Source organism: Spermophilus citellus, assembly GCF_964194105.1.
Source record: "Spermophilus citellus genome assembly, chromosome: 6".
Taxonomy (NCBI): domain Eukaryota; kingdom Metazoa; phylum Chordata; class Mammalia; order Rodentia; family Sciuridae; genus Spermophilus; species Spermophilus citellus.
The window spans coordinates 124,533,721-124,540,757 of record NC_138187.1 but is presented as its reverse complement, the minus strand read 5'-3'; positions in this window follow the sequence as shown (position 1 = coordinate 124,540,757).

Genomic DNA, 7,037 nt, shown 5'->3' with positions numbered 1-7,037 from the left:
TTTTTTTTTTTTTTTTAATATCAGCATCTCTTTACATCAGCAACAAAATCACATTGTATAGTTAGAGTTTTGTGTCCTGCTTTTCACTGAATGTTGTAGTATGAGCATTTCTCAGTATCACAAAATGTTGTGGGAGTACGATTTCCAAGGCATGACCAAGCCTTTGGACAGGGTAGTTCGTTCTTTTCCATTTCCTCGTCAACCTGGTGCACCTATGCCCTCACTTGCCACCACTCAACAGCAGAGGTGGGTCACACAAGGGACCTAAAGTGGCCTCTTTGATGCTGACTTCAATGAATGCTTTATCACCACCAGTGTGTTCTCCTTCCTTCTGCCGTTTAGTCCATAAACTTGTATTGAGCACCCATTAGACCCCAGATGCACTGTCAGGTATCAGAAGCTTCCTCCCCTGTAATTCCCAGGACACACTTTCCCTTGGGTCTCCCCTTTTTCTAACTGTGTTTTCTGAGTCTTAAAGTTCCTAACCCTCTGATCCTCAGGCTATACTTCAAATGTGGTCCCCCAGAGTCACATGATGGGATCCTTTCCAGTATAACTTAGCCCTGGCTGTGCCTGAAAACCACCTGCCATATGTCCTTAAAGAATCTGATTCAGGGAGAAGAAGATGGCGGCGAGGGGAGCGCAGCACCCCAGTGCGCTGCGTCACTGTGCGGGAGAAAGACGAGGTGAAACGGCTGAAGGCTACCTTGGTGGGAATCCCCAGTGAAATTGAGGTGCTCCAGAATCTAGAGGACAGAGTTCCAGTGCGCGGGATTCAGCTGCAGGGGCTTGGTCGCGGGTGATTTCTCTGCACGGAGGGAAGCAGTACCTGGTCGGCGGACCGCCCCGTGGATGGAGTCTGGGAAGCTCCTGGGATTACAGCGAAGCGGATTCTGCAGGCTCCTGCCAGTGGCGCACTGGCCGCGCTGAGTGCTGAGTTCCAGATTTGAAACAGAGGAGAGAACCGGTCCAGTTCGAATCCCGACGCCGGTCGGAACACGGAGGAGGGCAGCGGCCGCCATCATGGAGAGCTGATGCAATCATCCCTGTTTTCTACTGATCTCAGCTCATTCAGCTACGGAGCAGGTGATTCCGGGCTGGTATTTGCCTGCGCCGCGCAGACAGATCGCTCTGGCTCGGGACTGGAAAACCTGAGGAGAATACTCTTCGGGCCTCACCCCTGGCAAGGCGGGCGCCGGACTTTGAGCGGCCAGATTCTGGTTCCCCGGGTTGCTTTGGCCCAGGGCGGGAGATCCTTCGGGGACTCCAGGCGGAGGCCAGTTACAAGTGGAGTGTGCCCTGAGGGGCAGCGTGGCTCTAACTCCCGGAACAGTTTTGGCTCGGGGCCAGGGAACCCGCGGGGACTGCGTCTTTGACCCTGCCCCTGGCTGAGCGTACACTGAGCTGGGAGAGGTTGGAGCTGCCAGGCTTGGGCTCCCGGGGCTGTTTGGGCCTGAGGCTGGGGTACCTCTGTGGAGCCGGCTCCTAGCAGAGTGTGGCAGGGATCGGAGAGGCTGGGTTCTGGCTCCCGTGACTGCTTGAGCCCAGGGCCGCGGAGCCTGCGGGGACCGCGAGCTGAGGCCAGCCACAAGTGAAACTTGCCACGAGGGGCAGCGGGACTCTGTCTCCCGGAACAGTTTTGGCCCGGAGCTGGGGAGCCCGCCGGAAGTGCCTCTTAGTCTCTGCTCCCAGCGGAGCGTGCACTGAGCAGGGAGAGTCTGGTGCGGCCAGGCTTGGGCTCCCGGGGCTGCTTCGGCCTGGGATTGGGGAACCCGAGGCGGTTGCTCTGAGGAGCCTGCTCCTAGCAGAACGAGGCGGGGATCGGAGAGACCGGCTCCTGGCTCCCAAAGCGGCTCTGGCTCAGGGTTGGGGATCCTACAGGGACTGCTTCTTGGTCCGGGTCCTACTGGGTGCTGCGGGGGCCTCGGGGGCAGAGTGGAGCTGCCTCCTGCGCCCAGAGCAGGCTAAGGGTCCCGCCGGTGTGGTATCGCGACACCCCAACTGCAGCTGGGGCCGAGGAGAGTAGCCGCCCACGCCTAGAACAGGACCAGCGACCCGACGGCAGGGTAGCCAAGTCAACCCACTTGGAGTGGAGGCCGTGAAGAGCCGCCGTCTGATCCTGCAAGGTAGGCAGTCCTGCATCCCACTGGCAGGACAGGCTCGGCAGCCTGCCAGTGTGGTGGACGAGTGGCATCGAGGCAGTCACGTCACACTGGTTGGAGTGGGGGTTGAACAGAGCCGCCGCCAGCGTCTGGAAGGAGCCCAGAGACCCGTTGGAGAGGCAGTTAGGTACCCCCACTGGGAGTGGGGGTTGAGCAGAACTGCCGCCCAGGCCCGCAGGGTGGGCAGATCTGAGACCCACCGGCAGAACAGGCTTGGAGGCCGACCAGCGTGGTAGACACGTCACATCAACTGGAGTAGGGGTGGAGAAGAGCTGCCGCCCACATCCGGATCAGGACCAACGATCCGAGGACGTGGTAGGAACGTCACCGCAATTGGAGTGGGGACAGAGTAGAGCAGCCACCCGTGCCCGCAGGGTGGGCAGACCTACGACCAACCAGCGTAGTGGATAGATCACCCTGATTAGAGGAGGAGCACAGCCACTACCCGCCCTACAAGAGAGATATCCCAACTATACAAGAGAAATATAAATAAACAGGGGGAAAAACTTCAAAAACACAACAGTTTCACCAAGCAGAAAGAAACGCAAGCAATATGAAAAGACAAGGAAAGAAAGGACCACAAGCAATGCAGGTCAACTCAACTCTAGAAGAGGTAATAGCTGCAACAGATGGAATGTCAGATAAAGAGTTCAGGATATACATGCTTCAGATGATCTGGACTCTCAAGGAAGACATGAGACAGCAAAATCAGACAATGAAAGATCACATTGACAAGGAACTACAGAAACAAATCCAGGAAGTAAAAGATCAATTTCACAGGGAGTTAGAAGTAATAAAAAACAAACAAATAGAAATCCTAGAAATGCAGGAAGCAATAAACCAACTTAAAACCTCAATTGACAATACTACCAGCAGAATAGATCACTTAGAAGATAGAACATCAGACAATGAAGACAAAGTATTTCAACTTGAGAAGAACATAGACAGTTCAGCAAGACTGCTAAGAAACCATGAACAGAACATTCAAGAATTATGGGACAACATTAAAAGACCAAACTTAAGAGTCATTGGGATACAGGAGGGCACAGAGCTCCAAACCAGAGGAATGAACAATCTATTCAATGAAATAATACAAGAAAACTTCCCAGACTTGAAGAATGAAACAGAATCCCATATCCTAGAAGCCTACAGGACGCCGAAAGTGCAAAATCATAAGAGATCCACACCTAGACACATTATAATGAAGATGCCCAACATACAGAATAAGGAGAGAATTTTAAAAGCTACAAGAGAAAGAAAACAGATTACATTTAGGGGCAAACCAATCAGGATAACAGCTGATCTCTCAACACAGACTCTGAAAGCTAGAAGATCCTGGAATAACATTTTTCAAACACTGAAAGAAAATGGGCTCCAACCAAGAATCGTGTATCCGGCAAAATTAAGCTTCAGGATGGAAGATGAAATTAAAACCTTCCACGATAAACAAAAGTTAAAAGAATTCGCAGCTAGAAAACCATCTCTTCAAAAAATCCTTGGCAAAACATTACAGGAAGAGGAAACTGAAAATAACATTGAAAACCATCAGTGGGAGGTAGGACAGTAAAGGGGGGAAAGTAATCAAAGAGGAAAACTAATCAGGTTTAGTAACATAAATAAACAAATATGACTGGAGGAACAAACCAAATCTCAATAATAACCCTAAATGTTAATGGCTTAAACTCACCAATTAAGAGACACAGGCTAGTTGAATGGATCACAAAACAAGATCCAACAATATGTTGCCTACAGGAGACGCATTTGATAGGAAAAGATATACATAGACTGAAGGTGAAAGGCTGGGAAAAATAATTCCACTCATATGGACTGCGGAAACAAGCAGGAGTGTCCATACTCATATCAAACAAAATAGATTTCAAGCCAAAGTTAATCAAAAAGGATAAAGAGGGACACTACATACTGCTCAAGGGAACCATACACCAACAAGACATAACAATCATAAATATATATGCCCCAAACAATGGTGCAGCTACGTTCATCAAGCAAACTCTTCTCAAGCACAAGAGTCTAATAGGCCACCATACAATAATCATGGGAGACTTCAACACACCTCTCTCACCACTGGACAGATCTTCCAAACAAAAGTTAAATAAGGAAACTATAGAACTCAACAACACAATTAACAACCTAGACTTAATTGACATATATAGAATATACCACCCAACATCAAGTAGTTACACTTTTTTCTCAGCAGCACATGGATCCTTCACAAAAATAGATCATATATTATGTCACAGGGCAACTCTTAGACAATATAAAGGAGTAGAAATAATACCATGCATCTTATCTGATCATAATGGAATGAAACTGAAAATCAACAATAAAAGAAGGAAGGAAAAATCATGCATCACTTGGAGAATGAACAATAGGTTACTGAATGATCAATGGGTTATAGAAGACATTAAGGAGGAAATTAAAAACTTCTTAGAGTTAAATGAAATCACAGACACAACATATCGGAATCTATGGGACACATTGAAAGCAGTTTTAAGAGGAAAATTCATTGCTTGGAGCGCATTCCTTAAAAAAAGAAAAAACCAACAAATAAACGACCTCATATATCATCTCAAAATCCTAGAAAAAGAAGAGCAAAACAACAGCAAAAGAAGTAGAAGGCAAGAAATAATTAAAATCAGAGCTGAAATTAATGAAATCGAAACAAAAGAAACAATTGAAAAAATTGACAAAACCAAAAGTTGGTTCTTTGAAAAAATAAATAAAATCGACAGACCCTTAGCCATGCTAACGAAGAGAAGAAGAGAGAGAACCCAAATTACTAGCATAAGGGATGAAAAAGGCAATATCACAACAGATACTTCAGAAATACAGAAGATAATCAGAAATTACTTTGAATCCTTATACTCCAATAAAATAGAAGATAGTGAAGGCATCGATAAATTTCTTAAGTCATATGATCTGCCCAGATTGAGTCAGGAAGATATAGACAGCCTAAACAGACCAATAACAATAGAAGAAATAGAAGAAACCATCAAAAGACTACCAACTAAGAAAAGCCCAGGACCGGACGGGTATAGAGCAGAGTTTTACAAAACCTTTAAAGAGGAACTAACACCAATACTTTTCAAGCTATTTCAGGAAATAGAAAAAGAGGGAGAACTTCCAAAGACATTCTACGATGCCAACATCACCCTGATACCTAAACCAGACAGAGACACTTCAAAGAAAGAAAACTACAGACCAATATCTCTACTGAACCTAGATGCAAAAATCCTCAATAAAATTCTGGCGAATCGGATTCAAAATCGTATCAAAAAAATTATACACCATGATCAAGTAGGATACATCCCTGGGATGCAAGGCTGGTTCAATATACGGAAATCAATAAATGTTATTCACCACATCAATAGACTTAAAAATAAGAACCATATGATCATCTCGATAGATGCAGAAAAAGCATTCGACAAAGTACAGCATCCCTTTATGTTCAAAACTCTAGAAAAATTAGGGATAACAGGATCATACCTCAACATTGTTAAAGCAATCTATGATAAGCCACAGGCCAGCATCATTCTGAATGGAGAAAAATTGAAGGCATTCTCTCTAAGATCTGGTACAAGACAGGGATGCCCTCTCTCACCACTTCTGTTCAACATAGTTCTCGAAACACTGGCCAGAGCAATCAGACAGACGAAAGAAATTAAAGGCATAAAAATAGGAAAAGAAGAACTTAAATTATCACTATTTGCAGACGATATGATTCTATACCTAACAGACCCAAAAGGGTCTACAAAGAAACTATTAGAGTTAATAAATGAATTCAGCAAAGTGGCAGGATATAAAATCAACACGCATAAATCAAATGCATTCCTGTATATCAGCGACAAATCCTCTGAAACGGAAATGAGGACAACTACTCCATTCACAATATCCCCCCAAAAAATAAAATACCTGGGAATCAACCTAACAAAAGAGGTGAAAGACCTATACAATGAAAACTACAGAACCCTAAAAAGAGACATAGAAGAAGACCTCAGAAGATGGAAAAATATACCCTGTTCATGGATAGGCAGAACTAACATCATCAAAATGGCGATATTACCAAAAGTTCTCTATAAGTTCAATGCTATCCCAATCAAAATCCCAATAGCATTTCTTGTAGAAATAGATAAAACAATCAGGAAATTCATATGGAATAATAAAAGACCCAGAATAGCAAAAACAATGCTAAGCAGGAAGTGTGAATCAGGCGGTATAGCAATACCAGACTTCAAACTGTACTACAGAGCAATAGTAACAAAAACAGCATGGTACTGGTACCAAAACAGGCGAGTGGACCAATGGTACAGAATAGAAGACACAGTAACCAATCCGCAAAACTACAACTATCTTATATTTGATAAAGGGGCTAAAAGCATGCAATGGAGGAAGGATAGCATCTTCAACAAATGGTGCTGGGAAAACTGGAAATCCATTTGCATCAAAATGAAATTGAATCCCTTTCTCTCGCCATGCACAAAAGTTAACTCAAAATGGATCAAGGAGCTCGATATTAAATCAGAGACACGGCGTCTGATAGAAGAAAAAGTTGGCTATGATCTACATACTGTGGGGTCAGGCTCCAAATTCCTCAATAGGACACCCATAGCGCAAGAGTTAACAACCAGAATCAACAAATGGGACTTACTCAAACTAAAAAGTTTTCTCTCAACAAAAGAAACAATAAGAGAGATAAACAAGGAGCCTACATCCTGGGAACAAATCTTTACCCCACACACTTCAGATAGAGCCCTAATATCCAGAGTATACAAAGAACTCAAAAAATTAGATAATAAGATAACAAATAACCCAATCAACAAATGGGCCAAGGACTTGAACAGACACTTCTCAGAGGAG